This window comes from Nyctereutes procyonoides, unplaced genomic scaffold (assembly GCF_905146905.1).
Source record: "Nyctereutes procyonoides isolate TBG_1078 unplaced genomic scaffold, NYPRO_anot_genome, whole genome shotgun sequence".
In the NCBI taxonomy this organism is placed as follows: Eukaryota; Metazoa; Chordata; class Mammalia; order Carnivora; family Canidae; genus Nyctereutes; species Nyctereutes procyonoides.
The window spans coordinates 42,729,437-42,752,411 of NW_026575044.1; the positions used below are offsets into that span (position 1 = coordinate 42,729,437).

The following is a 22,975-nucleotide window of genomic DNA, read 5'->3' on the forward strand; positions in this document are numbered from 1 at the left end:
TAGAACTATTTAAAAAGATAAAATAGAGTAAAACAAAACAAAAATAAGCATTATTCTAGGAAAATATATTCACCACATATATAATCCACCAAATAGTTGGATCCAGAATATATGAAGAACTCCAATGAATCAATAAATAAGTCTAGCAATCTGTAGAAAAATTAGCAAAAGAAACAAAGGAATTACACACACAGAAAACATGAACAAATTATACATAAACATATGAAAGATATTTAGTTCCATTAGTAACCAGGGAAAAGTAAATTAAAACTATAATGAGATGCAACTACCCACTCAACAGAACAGCAAAAACTTTGAAAGTTGTTCAATGCCAAGTGTTGACAAGGGTATAGATTGACCAACAGAGCTCAGACACGCTGCTGGTTGGAATTCAAATGCATAACAACTTTAGAAAAAGGTTGGTATTACCTAGAAAGTTGAAATATACATACACAAAGATTCAGGAATTTCAATGTTATGTATATATACCCTCTAAAAATCCTTGCACAAATGTATTCAGAGACACATACAAGAATCTTTACAGCACCATTGCTCTAATTGCAAAGAGCAAGAATCCAAATGTTCACCAAAGGTGGAATAGATAATTTAATTGTTGTACAGACAAGGAATACTATACAATTATCATCAGCATGAATGATTCTCAAAAATAAAATGTTGAGTGAAGAAGCAACAAAAGATTAAAGTATGATTCTACTTATTCTATTCCATAAACAGGCAATTCTAAACAAGATATCATTTAAAGATAAAAGCATAGGCAATAAAAACTAAAAGAAAAACAAGGAAGTGAGTAACAGAAATTTCAGGATAGGATTAGCTTTGATAGAAAGAGAAACCAGTAGTCTGAGAGTGGCATACAGAGTATCATGGATAGAGTGTCTCGGGTGATGGGTATATAGGTGTTTGTGTGTATCTTTATTTTATGATAAAAATTAAAATAAATGAAGGAAAAATGAAATTGAATCAATAAATAAATACCTCTCTGTATTTTTAAAAAATGTTATGGTGTGCCTCCAAGCTCTGTAAGTTTATCTTCATGGCTTGCAAGACAAATTTGGTATGTCTTGCAACTTCCCTAACAAGCTGCAGGGAGTAAATTCTTTTCAATAGTGTGATACACAGCTTGTTTTGTAATAAATCCTTCTAAATGATGAGCAAGATGGACCAGAAGTGCAAAAAGAAATACCAGAAGTACAAGAGCTCTTCTAAGAAGTCACTCACAATATATCTATCTCCAAATCATTCCAGTTAGGTTTGTTGGCATTCTTTTAAATCAGTGGTTATAATTCTTAGTCCTGAGAACAAAGTCACCTAAAGATGGACTTTCTTATTTTCATTGGTTATGTGCTACTGGGATTATCAAACCAGGGACCTAGGAGGCAAATGTGTCTGACCTGCTGCAGGGTAGAAAACCCCTTAGGTCCTGTCGCTGCTTGAATCCTCCCAGTGATGGGTAGTCCATCATGCTGGGGGCAGTTCATTCCATGATCGGGCACTAAGGATTTTGGCCCTACTCAGTAAGCAGAGCTATGTCTGGGAGACCTTCTCAGGATCACTCAGTGTCACCTAGGAGATGGACTTTGTCTGAAAATCATTCCCTTGTGAGAGTACCCACCACCTTCCGTCGTTGGGCCGTTTAGAGAAAACATTAGGAAGGATCTGATTATTAGCACCTTGAGATTTTTCCTCTCATTTGTAGGGCCAAGTTTCATCAGCACATATTGTACGTTATAACCAAACAAATAATGGTAACAAAAATAATAATTTAGAAGTTATGGAGGGAGGAGAGATTTTAACCGGCCTAAGAAGGGCTCTGCCCCCAAGCATGTTAGAAAGCCCGCAGCGATTCACTGCACTGTTAAGACTCTGCGGCAACCATTCTGACGCCAGTCTGGACAACTTTTTCTCTGTGAATATTAACTTTCCTGGGCTTCCAGATTGCTTGTTTCAGCAGCTCCTGTCCTTATTTCTTTCCAGAACAGCCACTAATTTGAATGGAATGTCTGGACAACCACAAACTATTCTTAAAGAATGTGTTTGCCAAGTACATCTGGTCTCTTTATCCTCTTCCAAAAGACTTCAAAAACCGTCCTTTGTTCCTCCTTGGTCTGGGGGTGTTAGTCCTACATCATGATCCTGATGATGTGTGCACTCCTTCCCTTCTTTTGCTTCTCCTCATTTTCTCCCTTATGAAAGCTCTTCACTAAATTAATTTTCTTGGCAACACAAAGGTTTTTCCTCTCCTCCCTCCTCACTCCCTCATATTTCTCTAAATGGCTTACGAACGCTAGACACATTTCTTCCAGTGTTAGAAAAGTCAGGGGGAAAGGGTATGGCCTTGTAGATTTTTTTTCTTGTTAGACCTCAAGCTTTGGTGTTTTTACTCAGGGAGTCTTTTGTTATTAAACAATAATCTTCAGATTTTATGAAATAAATGCTCAGCAAGCTTAGGGTGCTATGTAGTTATTAATTAATTAGCTAATCTCTGGAGCATCACCTTGAGTGGGTTAGTTACAATGTGCCTTCCACAAACTTCTGTGAGGAAAGAGACTACTTTTGAACGCAGGGATGGACCAAGTTTGTGAATATTACCTTCTGGGTGCAGAAGAATACAGCACGTGTCGCAGAGGGTACAGAGAGCAAGAAAAGGTAGAGCTGGAACGGGGATTCTCAAAAGTTTCATTGTTGAAACATGAGCCATTCCCAACTGTCCTTCATCCTCAGCCAACACATCCCACCCCCATTCCATCTTCCCCTTCATCACATAACACATGTTACTGAGACTTTCTGTTTTAGCTGGAGCAGAAAAGATAAAGGAAAGGTACAAACAGAGGAGTGGCAAGGAGGAAAATGATAAGAAGCCCAGGCCTCTGCACAAAATCAGAAATCAGCTTTAGTAACTGACTGTTATTAACAGAATTAGCTTTTTTTAAATAAAGGTTTTATTGATTTATTCATGAGCGACACAGAGAGAGGCAGAGACATAGGCAGAGGGAGAAGGAGGCTTCCCGCCGTGAGCCCGATGCGAGACTCAATCCCAGGATCCCAGGATTCCGACCAGAGCTGAAGGCAGACACTTAACCACTGAGCTACCCAGGTGCCCCCGGAATTAACTTGTAATAACTGAGCAAGAGCGGTTTGGGGTGAGGGATAGAGGGTGCTATGGGAAAAAAATCTTCCCCATAGCTGATGTTATCACCGTCAAATAACCGTCCTTTCAGATTTCTCATCTCCTCAAACTTTCCAGAATTGTTCTATGATCCTGCGCTAGAAAACACAGCTCTGTGTCTACAGCCTGGGAGCAATTGCAGCCTGGGAAGGGGGGCCTTTGAAAAGATCCTAAAAGGGGGGATCCCTGGGTGGCTCGGCAGTTTGGCGCCTGCCTTTGGCCCAGAGCACAATCCTGGGGTCCCGGGATTGAGTCCTGGGTCGGGCTCCTGGCATGGAGCCTGCTTCTCCCTCCTCCTGTGTCTCTGCCTCTCTCTCTCTCTGTGTGCGTCTATCATAATAAATAAATAAATAAATAAATAAATAAATAAATAAATAAATAAATCTTTTTAAAAAATAGAAAGAAAGAAAAGATCCTAAAAGATAGTAAAGGAAATTCGAACTGGGGCTGTGGAATTTACAACGGAACCAAACACTTGATCTGCCCTCCTGTTCTCAGATTTGAGTCTAAATTTAGATCATGGTATAGAAGAGCCTGTGAAGCTTTTCTTCCTAGGCAGGCATCTCTTTACTTCTTCTAATTTAGCTTCAGAGAGGAAGTTTTACATTGTTACTGTTTTGGAGATAGAAGCTTCTCAAGAGGCCAGCCCCCTTGGCTTCAGAGAGTCTTATCAACTCACTTCTGAGTTGTACTCAAGGAAACATGGTAGTAATGTTTGCTACAACTTCTTTTCATATCGCCATTAGATAGGGAGACCTGGAGGATGTTTGCCTGGGTGTAACCGATATGGTTGTTAGGAGCCAACTATTCCCCAATTTAAAGTTTCAACAGATATCAATGCCCTAGGCCTTTAAATGCCTGACTGGTTTTAAGAGAAAAACCCAGCAACCCGGAAATATCCACAGCAACAACATTAATTACCCCTGTGGTCATTCCTCAGCTAGACAAATGAGTTTCTGACAGCTTTGGTGACATATCCCATCTACTCCCCACCATTTCTTCCATCCACCCTCTCGTCTGAAGTGTTAACTAGATATGCCCCCTGTCCTGCCATGTATGTCCTCCCAGCTTGGCTCAAATTGTTCCTTCTTTCTGGAATGTTCTCCTGCACCCTCCATTCTACTAATTCTGCCAAGTTCTGAGCAAGTGCTACATCTGCAAGAGTCTTTCCTAAGCTCATCAACTGGATGTAATTTTTCCTTTCATATTATTGAATGACAAAGCAATTTGCTTGTATTTCACATAATGCCCCATATTATGATTATTTATATGTAAATCCAATCTCTCCTTCCAGATTATTTGATACTTGATCACCTGATACATGGCTAGTTTATTATTGTCACTTCAATAACATCTAACACTGTGTAACATACTGCAGAAAAAGCTTAATAAATATCTGATGCACAGATGGATGAATGTGGCCTTTTACGTAAGAGCAAAGATGTATCTACGCAATAGGTGGATTGTGCCATACAGCTAATGTCCTGTGGGAAAACCGTTACAGGACAGTTAGCAGTTTCCCTAGCCCTGTCCCAGAATATTTGCCTCTACCAATCTCCAACTTGGTTTCCCTCTTCTTCCTTCTACGTACCAGTCACATTCATCTCCTCATCACTGCTGGAAAATGTTATGCTCATTCCCAGTCTGCAGCTTTTGTTACAGCATTTTTCCGATCTGAAATGCCTGGCTTCTCTGCTTCTAATTGTCTAAGTCTTGCCCTCCCTTCAGGCTGAACTTAAAGTCTTCTTCTGTTTTATAAAAAGATTCAAGACAGATTTCTAAAAGAATTAACCTTCACTTTAAAAAATTCCTTTCATGTTCAAAGTCTCAGGAGCATGGCAGCAATATTACACGAAGTGAAATGTATCTGTATTTCTCCCACACATGCAGTATTTAATTTTCAAAGATTGCTAAAGACTCTTATGTCTTCCAAATTTAGTGCACTTCTAATTAAATGTTTTCCTGTCTCATTTCATTGGGAAAAGTCATAAAATGGCAGGCAGATCAATGAACAGCAGTGATATTTCTTTCAAACTTAGCATCATAAATCACCTTGGCTTTAGAGAGCCATGCACATGCTAAGGATTGGTTTATTGGATTTAGTGATTTCCTCTTTGCAAAAATCTCAAAGATTGATGAAGGTGGCAAAGCATAAAGCAGAGAGGTGTCTAGGTATGGATGTTTGTGTTCTGGTTGTGGTGTTTGTGTGTAAAATGTGTGTTAAAAGATAGAGATCCCTGGGTGGCTCAGTGGTTTAGCACCTGTCTTCCGCCCAGGGTGTGGTCCTGGAGTCCCAGGATCGAGTCCCACATTGGGCTCCCTGTGTGGAGCCTGCTTCTCCCTTTGCCTGTGTCTCTGCCTCTCTCTCTCTCTCTCTCTCTCTGCATCTCTCATGAATAAATAAATAAATACAATCTTTAAAAAAAAAAAGATGAAGTTGGCTTTTTCAACCTTGGATCACATATTTTAAAAAAGCTGGGTTGAAATATTTGGAGGGGACTGAAAAAGCAATTATGGGAGTCATAGGAAATTTTTCATTCACATTTCTCAAGAGGGGGGTAGGCAATGCATCTGTTTAAGAAAAAGAAAAATGGGAGCTGAATTTATAGAAGCCCCATAAAGGAGAGGAAAGTAAGAAATTTACAATTTAAAGCTTAAAAATGTGGTAACTATTAAACAAATTCCTAATTAAATAAAAGGGAAGATGGAAGAAGGAAAATTTCCTAAATGCTCAGAAACTGGAATTATGAAATTTGGACACATGATAAAAAAATTTATCTTAACTTCCACAATTGTATGAAGAATAAATTAATGTTTATAATAATATATAGCATAGAAAATTCTAGGAGTTCAACTAAACCAATCTAAAAACACTTATAATGGGATATGTATTTGTGAACTAAACATATCTTACCTTTTAGTATATGATAGACATATGATTTTATATGGATATTCCCAGATAATTTTCATTCATTGATTAATCCTTATATCACTCCAGTTGGGTCCATGGCCTTGTTTATGTCTCACATATATGAATGCAGAAGCTACTAACTAACTGAGCAAGTTGTGTGACTTGCCCAAAGATACTCAGTTAATCACAGTGGAGCTACTTGTGAACAGAGAAAAACCTCTGACTCACCATGTAGCCTTTCCTGGTTGTGAAAATTTTCTTCCTGTTTATATTTTCAATTTAACCAGCATATACTGTGTACCCAGAAATATTCTAAACATCGCACAAGGCAGAGGGAAAGAAGGCACAGTTTCTTTCTGGCTTTCCCTACCAAGATTCTTACAGTGGGGTTTTCCATGAACATAGGAAAGGATTTCGGATATGGGGCAGTCACCATGTGATAAATGTCTACTGTCAGACCAAAGCTTTAAGTAGAAGTTAGTTATAAAGTAAAGACAAACATTTTGCTTCCTAAAACTTGCTGTTTGGGCGCTCGGTGGGTGGCTCAGCTGGTTAAGCATCTGCTTAGTTAAGCATTTGCTTAACCAACCGTCTGAGCTGGTTAGGCCATGGCTCAGGTCGTGATCCCAGGGTCCTAGGACTGAGCCCTGCACTGGGCTCCCTTCTCCATAGGGAGCCTGCTTCTCCCTCTGTCTCTGCCTGCACTCTCCCTGCTTGTGTGCACTCTCTCTCTGTGTGTGTCAAATAAATAAATAAAATCCTAAAAAAAAAAATGCTCTTCATTGAAAGTTGGTGCTAAACAAATGTTAGTTCTAGCTACTAACTCAACCATGTTGTTTAGTATTTTGTGTCTGGACATTTTGCAACCTAAAACGAAACTGACTTTTTTATACCATAATAAAGATCATTTAGATATCACATTTTCACTTAAAAGATTAGATTTCTTCTAAGTATTCAAATGGACACAACCTCTAACCTTCTGTGGCTCCTCTAAGACTACATAATCTATTGGACAAATGTAAAAGCATTGTCCTAGTAAGTGTTTTACATGTATTATCAACTCTGTCCCTGCAACAACTCCAAGAGGTAGGCATTATTTATTATCTCCATGTTACAGATAAAATATGGATGCCCAAAATATTGAGTAACTTGCTTAAGATCACACAATTAGTAAGTGGCAATTGGCCTCAGACTGGCAGGCCCCAAAGCCACCACAATATGTAAGCACATGTGAGAAATAGACCATCAAACGTTTGACTTTATATGAAGTCTTTGCAAAATTTAGTTTTTCCCATACATTTTGTGCTCCCCCACCCACCTGATCCACCAAAATTTTAATTTAAAGATTTTTTTAAAAAGATTTTATTTATTCGTGATAGACACAGGGAGAGAGAGAGAAAGAGAAAGAGAGAGAGAGAGAGAGAGAGAGAGAGGCAGAGGGAGAAGCAGGCTTCATGCAGGGAGCCTGACATGGGACTCGATCCCAGATCGACAGGATCGAGCCCTGGGCCAAAGGCAGGTGCTAAACCACTGAGCCACCCAGGGATCCCCAAAGATTTTTTTTTTTTTATTTATTCATGAGAGACAGAGAGAGAGAGAGAGAGAGAGAGAGAGAGAGAGGCAGAGGCACTGGCAGAGGGAGAAGCAGGCTCCACACAGGGAGCCCAACGTGAGACTCGATCCCGGGTCTCCAGGATCACGCCCTGGGCTGAAGGCAGCACTAAACCTCTAAGCCACCAGGGCTGCCCGATCCACTAAAATTTTATAAACCAGGAAAACAATGTCATCTCAATCATTAGAAGTACAGAACTAGGGAACTTTTAATGTCTGCACAAATCAATGTAAATGAAATCATGAAAAAGGTACGAGAGAGAGAAAAAAAATCTTTTTAAAACTTTTTCCGACTCAGGGGCACCTGGATGGCTCAGTGGTTGAGCATCTGCCTTTGGCTCAGGTCATGATCCTGTAGTCCTGGGGTAGATAGAGTCTTGTATTGGGCTCCCTGCAGGAAGCCTGTTTCTCCCTCTGCCTATGTCTCTGCCTCTCTCTGTGTCTCTCATGAATAAATAAAATCTTGGGGAAAAAAAAACTTCTTCAGACTTAAGAGAATTACTAATTCAACCAATGTCTTTCACCTTTCAATCCTTAAGGTGATAGATTTTATTTCTTGGGAGATGGTCATTGTGTCTGTTTTTAACATCTCACAGCACCATAAAGAAACAAACTGACATGACAAAAACAAAAGATCCCACCAAGTCTGAATTTAAAATAAGACAAGAAAGCATAGGGCTTCCCAGAGGTAAACATTAAATAGATTGCCACTGAGCACGTATCTTTGCATTATGTAAATCAGAAACTCTAGAGAGTCTAATCAAGTCAAATTATGCCCATCACACCTTAAATCAGCCATTTGGAAGCATCTCATGTTATTTCCTTCTTACTCCTAATTTCACCTGACATTCATTGCCCAAAGGTTATTTCCACAAAGCGTATTTCTGCACATATTTCCATGTGGTCTCCTTTATCACATGTCCTTAGGTCTTTTCTCCCCAACTCTTAATATTCAGTTCTTGCTTCACTGCATTTCAGTAATTCATGTTGTACAGCATTTGTTTTTCCCAGAGGTTCTAGTCTGAGCCATATAGAAAGATGCTCTCTTGATATCTGGTAAAGTGAGGTGGTCGCTATGTCAGGAGATCATTTGGGTGGGGTTTTCTCCACTGATTACCAACAATCATTTGGCTCTACAGATGTGGCATAACTAGAATCCTGAAACACCCGGCTCCCCTTGAAACACAGTCTCTAGTATGGACCCCAGATTTAGCATCAGGGGCCTTTGTTAAAAATAAAATATATTTTTCAAAAGGGATTAGAATTTCCAAGAGGAGTCCCATCACTCAGCTTAGAGGACGCTGAGGGAACAATGCTCAGGACAGGGATGTTGTGAAGGGGCTGGTTCTTGGGGCAGGTGGACTGTGGTGGGAGACTGGCCTGATGTGAGCATCACAGCCCAAGGGCTGGAAGTTTGACAGCCAAGAACCAGCATCAGATGAGTGGGCTGTAGGTGCACCGCACAGAGGGCAGGTGTAAATACCAAATGGAAGAAGACAATTCCCCAGAGTGGGAGACTGCTCCAGACTAACTGATTAGTTACATGATACCAGGAATGCTTACTATTGGAGAAATGGATCTTAAGTCCTCCCCCTGCCTCCCCATCAAGCCCAGGAAAACAATAAAACTCACTTGGCAGAAAGAAGTTTTCTTGTGCAAAGTGAATGGAGAAATTCGTGAGGTATTCTGGGGCTTTAGTTATTCCAATACTTGGAGTGAAAATATGCTCCTATATATTTATTTGCCTAAAACTTAACTCCAATTGTCACAACAAACCAAAGTGAAGAAGGAAGTAGGACTTGCAAACATATTTTATAGACAGCTGCCATCTGTCTTGAAATGGTGAAAGCCTCCTCAAGAACAGCTCTTGCCCTGATTCTTATCTCTTATTTATTTAATTCCCTCCCACTTTTTCTTGGTCCTTTCCATGGCAAAGTGTTCACTCTCTCCAATAATACAGAAATTGTCCTGGCTCTTTGGGCAGGGTCATGGGAAGCTGGATGTTTCCACGGCGGTGTAATAGAGGAAATCCTTAGATGTTTGGGGCAACTGACATTTCTACCCCTCCTCCTTGTCAAGGACAGCGTTCTTTTCATACCCAAAAGCGAGTCAGGAACTCATCTAACAAAGGTGGCTTCTCCCCTGGGGTTCTAAACCAGTACCTCAGTGCAGCTGGGGAGAGAAAGTCACAGGGCTGCAGTGTTAAGTTCCCACACTTACTTGTCACATGACCTTAAGAAAAGTACTGTCACTTCCCTGTTAGTTTACCCATCTATAAAATGGGGATCAAAGACCTGACCTTGAACGGCCTCACCAGATTGTATTACCTCATGTATGTCCAAAGTGCTGTCTCATCTAGGAAGAACTTTAAAATCATATCTCATGCAGAATAGGTGATGTAAGAAAATTTCACAAAAATGAATTCCTGTTTCTATACATTTCAAATGATTTCTGTACTATGAACGGATACAGAAGCACTTCCATAATATGTTCTATTTGCCCTTTGAAAAGCTACCCTCAGGAAAACAAGGTAGGAACTAAAAGAGGAAGGTAGGAAGAGAAGCCCCTTGTTATTCACCTAATATGTGGCAGGTGCTTTCCTGGGCACTTTTTAAAGAAATGAACTCATTTAATCCTCATAAAATTGCCATATGGGAGAGAGTGCAATGTTCTTACTCCTGCTTTCCAGTATTGTGGGTGGGGAATGTAACTTCTACACAGTCAGAAAGTGGTGGATTTGAGGCCAATTCAGTCTAGCTCCATGATTCTTCCCCTGCACTAGAAGAATCCAACTCAACTCTATTGCTCAATGGTATTGCTAATCTACAAGGGAACAGTGATTACAGAGTCATCAGGGGAAAAATTTTATACACACAAAAGACTTGATTTTGTCCCAAATGGCCTTTAGTGAGTCAAACTTTTAGCACAAGACACAGAACTTTTGGTGGCAAGTAGCAAGACTCATTTGAATACGTTTAGCTTAATGAGTTGACTAAGGCCCCATCACCACTGCAATATTTAATAAGATAGCATCTGAATGGTAGAAATTTAATAGGTTGCTTTCGATTCTAGTCAGGAGTGGTGGGTCCAGCTTTTTGACCCAGTCTGGTGATTGATTCTATATTTTATGTGCTAATTTTTCCCAATTGTGATAGCAAGGATTCCTACTTAGGAAAGAAAGAAAATAATGACATATTTAGCCCTCAGGGATAAAGATCTCCTGAAAATGTTTGAAATATATATAACATAGCCAGGGCTTCTATTCCAGATTTCTTTATATTACTGTCACAGTCCTCATAGCTTCACCTAGATTATCTCATGCACCTACCTCTTCAAAGGGCCTCCCGTTGTGGAAAAGTAGTCTGTGAATTCCAGAAAATAGTTTAAAAAGGTCTGAGGATTATGAACAGCTCTGGTGTAGGCTTCTGCTTGCTGAAATGGCTTAACTGTGCAGATGGGTCCCCATGGATGGGCTGGGGTTGGGTTGACAGGGAGAAGTGTTTACTCAAGACTAAGCAGGCCAATCCTGGTGGAAGGTAGCCAAGATTGAGCAAGGCAATACAGAGCACCCTGGGGAGTCCTGAGAGGGCAAAGGCTCCTTCTGTGAGGAGGAAGTGCCATGCCAGACCCAGGCTGGGCTGCACCAGTACCAGAATGCTTAAGGGTGCTTATTTCAAGGCCAGCTGAGAGTGAGGCAATGGAAGCCAAAAGGTAACCCAGGTTGCTGTAAAATGAGCAAGACAGTTTGCATGATGAGGCCAAGGGATGGCAACAGGAAGCAGAAGCAGCAATTCCTCTATTCAGCAGGATTTACGCTCCTCAAAGATAAACAACCACCACAAAATGCCCATCACATCTTGGTTTGTGTCCAATCTGTAAACAGGCACTGGATATCTCTTCTGTGCGAAACACAAGACATGGTGCTAGATGCAAAGAGGAGGAGTGAACTCTGATAAAGTCGCACGCCAAAAGAGGACAGACATTAGTGAGGGAAATAAACCAAGAGGAAGTTTCTGAGGAAGATTCTTACAACTGCCTGGACTGTCTCGGCCTCAAGTGACCTCTCTTCTATCTGTATTATCCAGGAGGCACTTTCTTGAGACCTTCTATCTTATTCACTTATGATGAAATATTTATGAAGAAGCTACTACATGCCAAGAGTTGAGAGATGTGATAAGGCATCAGACGCAGTGTCTGTCCTCAAGAAAATTTCCGCCCTTGCTTGGGTCCATTGGTTGGTCTGAGACATCTAAGGTCATAGGCTTTCTTTGCAGTTAAAGCGCTCTTTCTCTCTCTCTCTTTAAAGATTTATTTATTTTAAAGAGAGAGAGAGAGAGATAAAGAGAGAGTAGGGGGAGGGGCAGAAGGAGAGGAGAGAGAGAATCCTCACGCAAGCTCCTGGATGAGCACAGAGCCAAATGTGGGGCTCCATCCCACCTCTGCAAGCTCACAACATGAGCCTAAATCAAATCAAATCTGACGCTCAGCTGACTGAGCCACCTAGGTACCCCTGCATCTAAGCTCTTATCATCACCCTGGACCCCTGAGTCCTGCATTTCTTAGCTGCCACACTGCCCACAAAACTGGAATACACATGAGATGCTCCTCCTCCCTACACCGCTCCTCCCCATCCCCCCACTACTCCTGCCCAGGCCCAGAGCTGTTCCCCTCACTCCTGGTCTTTTATGCAGCTGTTCCAAATCTTTCCCACTCTCCTCCAGCCATAAATACATCCTTGTACTTTACTCCATCCATCACCTTAGCTCTCTAATTCCAGGAAACCTGCCCAAGTACATTAAAAAATGTATGACGTCTTCACGTTTTCTCTCAGCTTTCCCTCTGGCCTCCTTTTCTTCCCTCTTGCCCCAGGGAAACCTCATCTGGCTTCTCCACAGCACCTTTCTCTCTGCTCCCAAATAGATGGATACCATTCATTCTAAAAAGAAAAGCTTTCCTCCAGCAGGGCATCTCCTATCCTGCTTCAATCTGAGCTCTTCCTTCTTTTCAATGAGAATTTCCCAATGGAGGAAGGTGCATCTGTGCCTCTGGCAGCTTGTCTCTGTTTTCTCCTAGCCCACTTGTACTGTTCCCCGCTCCCTGCGCCCCCTGCAGAGGTCACTGTGAATCTTGGAGCTCACCTTCTACAATTCCTGGTACATGCCACATTCCTGTTTCTCCTATTTTCTGACAGCCCTTTTTTCAGATCTTGTCCTGGTTCTCCCTTGTCTCCTGGAGATTAACTTAGGTCAACTCAGGCGCTAGCATTCTCTTACCCCATCCCTCTTTCTTAGGAGACTTCACACACTCTGCATTGCTACTGTCCCACCACAGCAGGACCTTCTAATGTATGTGTAGGGACTTGGTATTTCCTCAGTTTCAGATCTAAGTTTACGACTGCTTGCTAGACATCAATTCCAATTCAATACCCCCAGATCCAAATGCATTCTCTCTTCCCCAAATTCTTTACCTCTGTCTCCTAAATCTTAAACACATTACCATTATCCCCGACACTCAAGCTTGAGGCTTCAGTGGTCTCCAATGCCCCTAATCTCTGCCTCTTCCTCATCCACGCCATTTCATGCTCATCCCAGGTCTGTTCTTTGGGAGCATCTTCACGTCTGTGCCCTCTTTCCTATTCCTTCTGCTACTTTTACAGTTCAGGATTTGGAAGCATGCAGTGCAGTTGGAAATATGGAGGCCAGCAGAACAGATTCAAATTCCGATTCCCCTGGGACCTATGAATAGAGCCAGGAAAAGTCACTCTGGGTCTCTATTTCCTCATCTAAAAATCAAGGTGATAACACCTTCCTCTTGGAGCTGTCAAGAAGATTAATGTAAGGCATAGTGCATGTAAAGGGCCAATGACTGTGTGCAACGATGTAGACATCAAAATATGTTAATTTTCTTCTTTTCTTTTTTTTTAAGATTTTATTTATTTATTCATAATAGAGAGAGAGAGAGAGAGAGAGAGAGAGAGAGAGAGAGGCAGAGACACAGGGAGAGGGAGAAGCAGGCTCCATCCCGGGAGCCTGAGGCGGGACTCCATCCCCGGACCCCAGGATCACGTCCTGGGCCAAAGGCAGGCACTAAACCGCTGAGCCACCCAGGGATCCCCATTCTTCTCTTCCTTTTACTCATATTGTTTTGAAATTCACTTTTGTTAACTATTTTCCTTTTTTTTTCTGTTTGCAATCTATCCCATATGCTAGCACCAATTATCTTTCCAAAACTTGGATTTAATATTCAGTTATTTTCCTGGTCAACTACTTCTGGTAATTTCCTATCATCTGAATATTGCCTGCTAATCTTCCATGGCATGATAGTCTAGGCCTTCCGTGATTTGAGGCTATTTATTTCCACTGGCCTGTAAGAACTTCTGCAGGACTGTAAATATCCACAGGGCCGACATTGAGCTTTTTATCCAAGTTCCTCCAACCCAATGACCAGAACATAGCGGAGAATTAATGCATATGTATCCTGGGTACATCAGCTGCTATATTACCACCCAACTTCACCAAACGTTCATTCATTTCCTTAATGAATTACTCCTTCAGACATACCCACTATGCTTAAGCTTCTTGGGTCATTGCATTTAAATAATCTCTGTGTTCTGAGTTGAAAGCCCTTAATAAATATTTATTGATAATTTCTAAATTATTCATAGTGGTTGATGAGCCCTGAAGGTTCATTATATTATTCTTTCTATATCTATGTATCACTGAAAGGTTCTAGGATAAAAAAATAATTTTAAATTTAATGAATAAAGGAAATGAAAGAATGAATGGATAGACATATACCCACTTCTGTACATTTGTTCACTCTATTCACTCCACCTGTTATGTCCTATTTCCACCAGTCCAAATAGTACAACTTTCAAGACCCTACTTTTTTTCAGTTCTCTTAATTTTAAATTGATTTTTTTCTACTCTTTACTTCTAAAGCATCTTGTTTGCTATTTGTGGCTCAGAAGCTAGTTCTATAATGTCCACTCTCTCCTTCTTCTGCGGAAAGACGTTCAATTTTTAGCTGCACTCATGCCATTCAGAAAAGACTCCATTTCCCACCTTGTTTTGGCTTGCAGTAACCAGGTGATGAAGTCCTCACCAATGGGATATAAGTAGAATGGTCCTGTGGTGACTTCTGGGAACCTTCCTGTGGTCACTGGCCAGATAGGCAAGAGGTGTTTCTAATTTTAAAAAAAGGTGGAACTCAGGTTTAGTATTTTCTCTAGGTGCCTAAATAAGCTAGGGTGTTGATAGAAAAATATTTTAATAAGAAAATGGTTTTACCTAGTATATCTTACTCTGAGGCATCTCAGCAAGCCAGCATGAACCTGAACCTGAATATGAGTTTGTGTCTGCATTGGCCTTGAGGAGTTGGATAGTAAACAAAGAGGCACTGTTAAAAATGTGTCAGGTTAGATTATGTAACGGTGTTGCCAAAGTGGAGGAAAGCTATTAAAAGAATGACAGTAAGAAGAGTAAGAGAGCTAGAAAGTAGCTGGACTTGCTGCACAGTATGCAACAGCCAATATTATTTTAAAATAAATTCTAAGAGAACAGTGTGATATCTGACACACACAGGTCTATGAAAACACTGTGGCATACCCAGGAAGAATGGATATATTTGTAAATAGTGTTCCACTGGGTGCTACTGTAAGTAAAAACAATCAAGCTTGAACTCAAAGTCTGTCATGAAGTGTGACACGGAATCTTTTTCATTGAGTGTCAGTAGAAAGTTACGAATCAAGGGGTTTTAGTAATTTATTCAATGCCACTTCTTGCCATCATTTTGAAATTGCTGAAATGGATATAATGAGTTCAGAAAGCAAACCTGATGCCTTTGTGAGAGATGGAGGCACATTCATCCTCTGGGTGGGATTGCCTCTGGAGATCCCCTGCTTCTTGGAATTTGCCTAAGTAAACATATATACCCAACATGTGTTTTTGCGCAGAAGGAGGCATTAATAGGCTAGGGTGGCTTTAGCCAAGTATTCATTAGCTTATTTTATTGATATTTTTCTATTCCATTTGGAATTTTACTCTCTCCTTTCAGTTACAGCAAAACAGCTGGAAAATGAGGAAATGTATCTTCCCAATGAATGAATATTTAATATTTATTGAATAATTGAGTGAATAAATGATGTCAACACATTTCTATAAATTGTTGCTATAACTAGATAATCATCATCTGCTTTACGTTACTTCTTAGTTACTAAAGGACAATAATGATGTGTTTATCAATCAGTATTTATTGCTCAATCCCTGATTATCACACAGTCCCACTAATCATACAGTCAACTACTATATAGTGCGCTTATCAATCAGTGTTCACGGCATGCCAATTTCTGTGTTAGTGTGAGGAATTCATAAGGCTCATTTTATACACTGAGTAAAAAATACACACAAATGAAAAATAATTTCATTCTAACATGTAAACATACTACTCATTGTAAATAAAATAGGAGTTCAAAGGAGAAATATGCACACAGCCTGGAAGGAAAGTTAAAAGTGACTTCATGGAGCAGATAAGCAGCAAAGAACAATTAGGATTTGATGGGGCAATATGAAGAAAACAGTGATTCTAGGGGCTGGAAAGTCATGAGCCAAGCTCACAAGACAAACTCATGAAATTTTGAGTAGAAGAATAGCAAAAAGTACATTCTGGAATACTGGTCTGGTTGTGTTCACCGGGATAGAAAAATGCTTTTTTTTTCTTCTCACAACACAGGGCCTAGGGCATCATGGAGCCCTAATCCATGTGTGTTGAGATAAATGAATGTCTTATTTATAATAGAAATAATCATTCTCCCTCCTTTATACCATTGGGAATACAATAAGTGACATGGTTCTTTTCTTTCTACCTTCCATTTTTCTTTCTTTTTAAATTTTCTCTGATTTTTCCATCTTCAGACTCATTTCCCATCTTTCTCTCCTTCCTTTAGTTTCTTGGCCTGTTTGGAGTTTAAAGTAGACATGCAGGAAATGAGATAGAAGGCAGCACAGGACAGTGATGACTGCTGATCCTGTGTCCAGGATGATGAATGAGCGGTCACTGTACTTATCACCTGACATTTCCTCCCACAATGTTCCCACTCTGACTCAAGGAAGATGCCAGAATCATCTTTGCCAAGCCTTACAATATTGCCTGTCTTCCAGCTGAAGCTACTGCATTAACTATGTTTCCCAAAGTAGGATAATTTAGTCATCAGAAAAAGCATATCTTAGAAAAATAATGTTGTACCTCCTTGTTTATTTATGGGCATCATTATTTTCTGACAAGAGTTTCTTTTTATAATTAGGTAATTCAGTTTGAGTCAACCGCTTCTTTGTGATAGATACTGTCCAAATAAACATTGTGAATTAAAAGCTTTATTTGTTAAAGTTAATTAAGTCTTACAGCAGAATTTTAAGGCTGGTATATATGTATTTTCTGCACAGCTAGGAAATAAAGTCAAATTGGATATTTTCTATGATGACCAAATATGCTCACATTTTGGTTTTGCTTTCATACAAAGCACAAAGAAAAAAACAAAATAAACTAAGAATCATCAGCAATCATCCCACCCTATAGATACAAATTGTTATATATATCATGTTGTATATAAAACAGCTTGATATATGTATCTTTTTCTTTTTTCATCCTTATTTATTTATATGATTTTAAATTTTAAAAAAATGAAAAGCATTTTTTTTTCCAACTGGGCAATATATCGATCAATACTGCTGCTCAGCGTTCCCTCTGTGGATGACTGTTTTTCTTAGCCAGTCTCCTATCCTTTAGTATTAAAATTGCTATCCATGTTTGATATCATAGTAGTGTTATATTAAACATTTTTATTCAAATATCTTAATACATCATCTCTCTTTCCTTACAATAAATTGTCTAATGTAGAATTTCTCTGTTCATGAGTAAACATTTAAAACATTTTTCCATCCATGTTTCTGCTTCTCCTCCTTCCCTTTTTACAAAACTTCTTAGTTGTACTCTTAGGAAACAATGCCATGCCCAGATATATTGTGAAGGCCCAAACTTTCTGGCTCAGGTGCTGGATATATCTGCTCTTTTCCACATAAAAACCTGTTCTCTATAAATAACCTGATAAATGAATTCTCACCTGAGGGTGAGGTTGTGAGAATGTCACAGTTGGGAGCAGCCTTTGCTGAGAGGCGCTTGATAATTACTGAAAGGAGCAGATGAGGTATGCCTGCCTGGGTTGGCATAAATCATCTCTCCCACAAGGTTTACATTTTAACAGGAAGTCACCTGATGATGAAGAAATGGTTTCTTAATTATATAATTTCAGCCACCTGTGAAGAAGTAGGGGCACCTATTCTGGGCAAGGCGAAGACAATAAATCTTGTTATTTCTGCAACCTCCTCCATTCATTGTTCCTTATTCTGCTGACTCGTAAGGGGTTGCTGGGGGGAAAATATCTCTGAACTCCCAAATTTAGGCTTTCCACTGTCTGGCCATGACATGTTATCTTCTGGCCTACTTAGTGAAATGCTTCATTCCAAATGGTTTCATCTTCCTGAGATTACTTATCCATTGAATATCATTTTTCCAATGTTCTTCTCCCCTTGTTGCCCAGCCTTAGACTCCATGGTCTAACTCCGTAATCACCTCCTCGCAAACTGGTCTTGACTCTATCTTGCCACTGTCTCTCTCCATCTACTCACCTGGCAAAGTGTCTGTCCTCCATCATAAGTGCACTCGTGCAACTGAATACTATAGAAAGTTGCACAATGCTGCTGGCCAGTCTCATCTTAAATATGTGTCACAGATTTCTATGGGCCCTTGACACTTCCTGGAAACCCCACCATATCTCCCGCTCTCTAAGCTGTTCATGTTGTTCCCTTTCCTCTCTCCCTGATCCTCATCTCCCTCCTGCATCTTCATTTCCAGCTGATGACTTTGCCTTGGAATTCATGAAGAAGATGGAAAAAATTAGATAGGAGCTTCCTCATCATCTTACTATTAACCTCCTACCTCTGCTGTCCTCTCTTCTATTATGGCTTAGGGAAAGGGGCTCCATCCCTGTAGAGCCAGACTCCTATCTGTGCTCGGGATGTCATCCCTTCTTGCTACTCAAGGACTTCAGTCTGCATCTTCACTGTCTCGCTCTCAATCGGCCTCATCAGCATCTTTCCATGTCTTAGCATCCTAGATGACTCTCCCCACCTTGCTCCAGGGCCCCTTCAACTACCATGTCATTTCTTTACTCCCCACTCAAACAACTACTTGAAATAATGATCTTTTCTCTGTGTACACTTTTTCCATTTCCATTTACTTTTTCCATTTCCATTTACTTTCAAACCCACTCCAAGGCTTCTGTTACTAAAACTAAACTCAGTCAATGCCAAACATCATCCTCATCTGATATAGCTATCCACTCTGGGATGGACGTTCTTCTCTTTTGCCTACCTGACACTCCCTGGTCCTCTTCCTACCTCCGAAGCCACTCCTTCCCAGTTGCCTTTACCCAATTCTCCTCCCCTTCTGGAAATCCAATTAATATATTATTCATGTATAGGATTTCTATAGAAAGAAATCCAAATTCTTTTCCAAATTAATATGTCCTTTTGTCCATAATATGTGATTCCTACATTATAGGGCATATTTCTTCTTTTACTTCTTTCAATATTTTAAACGCAATTATTTTATAGATTCCTTCATATTGTTCTAGTACCTCTCATTCTTAGATGGGAATTGTCTTACTTGTGATTCTCCCTTGGGTGGTTCATTTCCTGGATGGTTTATAACTTTTTCCTATGAGCTCATTTATGGTGGGTGTTGTTTACTATGAGTCCCACCTTCTTTGGTTTTGTAGACACATTAGAGGAAGGACAGGTTAGCTTCTTGTGGCCTCTCAGGACTGGTTGCCTTGAGTGTTCTAGTCTCTTGTTTCACAGATGGGAAAACTCCTTGGCCTTATACAGGAGTTCTTCTGGCACAGGTTAGTGGCTTCATCTTCTGACATGTGTGAACATCATGTATTTGATTTGTGAACATTGGATGTATGAATATCAAAACCTCAGCTCCCAACTCCTGAAGCTTGTGTCAAGTTCTAATACCTTTATCTGTCCAATTTTACTCTTGCACTCTACTTTGAACTTACTGTTCATTTGCCAACCCCTAAAAGTTACTTTCATTCAACAAATATTTATCAAATGCCTATGAATGTACTAGGCACAATTCTAAGCCCTAGAGAGTCAGTAATGAAGTAAATACTGTCTTTGCCCTCAAGCATTACACTTTTGAGAGATTTCTCTTTCTTCTCCCATGCTCTAAATGTCTTAGAAACAATTTTGTTATATGTTATCCAGCATTTCTATTTATTTGGAGTGTATATGTATGTGGGAGTTACAGGGACAGGGCATCTTCCTGCAGCAGCTCTGTCTGCCAGAATGCCCAGCTGTTCCTCTTCCCCCACCTGTGCCCAGTGAAGTTGAGAGGATGGTAAGGCTTCAGGCATACCTTGCAGACTGTGAATATATTTCCATCCACATGTAACCTGAGAGGCAGCTGAGTAGAATTAACTATTAAAAGCGTGGACTTTGGAGCCAAAATGCCTAGGCTCAAAATCCAGCCAAACCACTTAATAGTTATGTAGTCTTGGACAAATATTTCTCTTGGTGCCTCAGTTTTCTCATCTGAGAAAGCAGTCCAATAATAGTATCTTCTTTATTATTATTTAGTATCTGCTTCTTTATCTTATTTAGTATCTGCTTATTAAAAGGATTCACTGTCTAAAATGCTTAAAACGGTTTCTGGCATATTGTAAATATTTTTAAAAATTTTTTATTTATTTATTTTAGAGAGAGATAGAGAATGCAACTTGGGCAGGATGGAGGGAGAGGGAGAGAGAATCTCAAGCATGAAGCCTGACATGGGACTCTAGCCCAGGACCCTGAGATCATGACTGGAGCTGAAACCAAGAGTGGGATGTTTAACCAACTTAGCCACCCAGGCATTCCAGTAAATCCTTATTAATTAGTAGCTGCCACACAAACATCAGTGGCTGCTGTTCACTGAATTGCATCCCCCACCTCCCCAAATTCATATCTTTAAGCTCTAATCCCTAATGTGATTGCACTTGGAGATAGGGCTTTTAGGAGATAATAAGGTTAATTGAGGCCATAAAGGTGGAATTCAAATCCGAGAGGGTTGCATAGGCTCACCAAAGAAAGGCCACGTGATAAGTGAGAAGGCCACCATTTGCAAGCCAGTAAGAGAACTTTCAGTAAGCCAAATCAACAGCAACCTTGACCTGCGAGTTCTGGCTTTCAAAACTGTGAGAAAATAAATGTTTGTTGTTTATGCCACCCAGTGTATGATATTTTGTCCTGGGAGCCTAAGAAGATTATTACAGTTGCCCACTGCTAAACACAATGCTCTCTGTCTAGCAGGTCTTCAGGAGATGTTTATCTCTACCTTTGTTGCTCTATTCTGGTTTGTGTCCCATCTGCAAGCCTTATGGGTCAGGCCATGTTGGTGAGATGGCCCATCATAGGGGTCCACAAGTCTGGCTGGGCTGAGATGTAAGCTCGAGTAAGATAGGGAGCTAGGAAACAAAACTAGGTCCAAATCAGGGGAATGTCTAAGGTTTCCATGGAGATTGTATTAGTTTGCTGGGGTGGCCATAACAAATTACCAGAGACTAGACTTGAACAGTAGAAATTGTTCCCTTACAGTTCTGGAGGCTAGAAGTCTGAGATAAAGGTGTCAGCAGTATTTCCTCCAAAGCCTTTCGCCTGAGCTTGGAGATAGCTGTCTTCTCTGTATCTCCACATGGTTTTTCCTTTGTGTGTGTCTATGTCCTAATCTCCTCTTTTTAGAAAGACATTAGTTGTTTTGGATTAGGGCTTACCCTAAAAACATCATTTTCACCTAATTACTCTTCTTCTTTAAAGGTCCTAACTCCAGATACAGTCATATTCTGAGGTACTGGGCCTTAAGTCTCCAACATTTTTTGGGGGGAACATAATTCAGCCCATAACAAGCACAGAACAAATTCTGCTGGACATTTCCTTTCTCTGGGGGCATTTATTCCAGCTTATTCCCGTGTAGACTTGTCTGCTCCTGGGATGTGTTCATGGTGCTGAGTGATTTCTAACAAAAATAACCCAAAGTGCCTGGGTGGCTCAGTTGGTCAAGCATCCAACTCTTGATTTCAGCACAGGTCCTGATCTCAGGGTTGTGAGATTAAGGCTCCCTGCTCAGTGCGGAAGTCTGCTTAAGACTCTCTCATCACCTCCCCTCCTTTGCCAACCCCCCCCCCAAAAAAAAATAAATAAATCTTAAAAAAGAAAAGAAAAGAAATACTCCTCTCCTCAGGCTCAGCATGGCAAAACCCCATGGGCTCATCAAAGCTCAGAAAAAACGCTCCTACTTTTGTGAAGCCTTCTCTGAATCCTGTATTCCACTCTCTTCTTTATCCTCCCCTCACTTTGAAGCAAGTATTACATCCCTCCTCTGAACTCCAATAACAGCTGAGTTATCTTCCTTATGAACTCTGTTTGTATGGTCCTTCATGTTCTGCTGTCTCATCAGTTAGAAGTAAACATCTGAGGTAAATCTCCATCTGATGCATCGTTGCATTCTCACAGTCTTTGCTGTAACTACTTGTTGAGGGGAAAAAACGAGTGCTAACAAGTGACTGCCAAACTGATCTATATTCGCACTGAGAGTCACATATTGAGAAGTTCCCTCAAATCTCTGTCAATAACTAACTTCTTTTAAGAACTTAAGGGCAGGGATCCCTGGGTGGCGCAGCAGTTTAGCGCCTGCCTTTGGCCCAGGGCGCGATCCTGGAGACCCGGGATCGAATCCCACATCGGCCTCCCCACATGGAGCCTGCTTCTCCCTCTGCCTGTGTCTCTGCCTCTCTCTCTCTCTTTCTGTGTCTCTCATGAATAAATAAATAAAATCTTAAAAACAAACAAACAAAAAAACTTACATTCTTTGTGGAACTTCTGCCAGCTACCAGAGGTGAACACATTGGGAGCTTGGGTGGGAGAACCATGAAGTCAACATATGCTTTTCTACAGCAGATGGTTGGTTACATTTAGCATGAGACAATGTCATGCCAGAATGATGTGGAATTCTCAAGGATTCACACAAGAGGTCCACAGCAGAAGTGAATTGGGTTAGAATTTGTTTTTGGCAGAGACTTGGTTAATTTCCACATAAAATACTTTAAAGTCTAGAGAAGTAAACATTTTCTGAAAATTTTTTCCATTTCGTTTTAAATGGAGTTCCTA

General features: G+C 40.4%; 1 protein-coding gene across 1 annotated transcript in view; it reads right to left on the bottom strand.

Moving 5' to 3' along the window:
• Window positions 1-11,060, bottom strand: part of LPIN2 (lipin 2) — a 101,758-nt gene extending 90,698 nt beyond the window's left edge. The window contains exon 1 of the mRNA XM_055323753.1: window positions 11,038-11,060. The gene's annotated coding sequence lies outside the window, so the exon portion shown is untranslated. The remainder of the gene's footprint in view (window positions 1-11,037) is intronic.
• Between the last annotated feature and the right edge of the window lie 11,915 nt (window positions 11,061-22,975).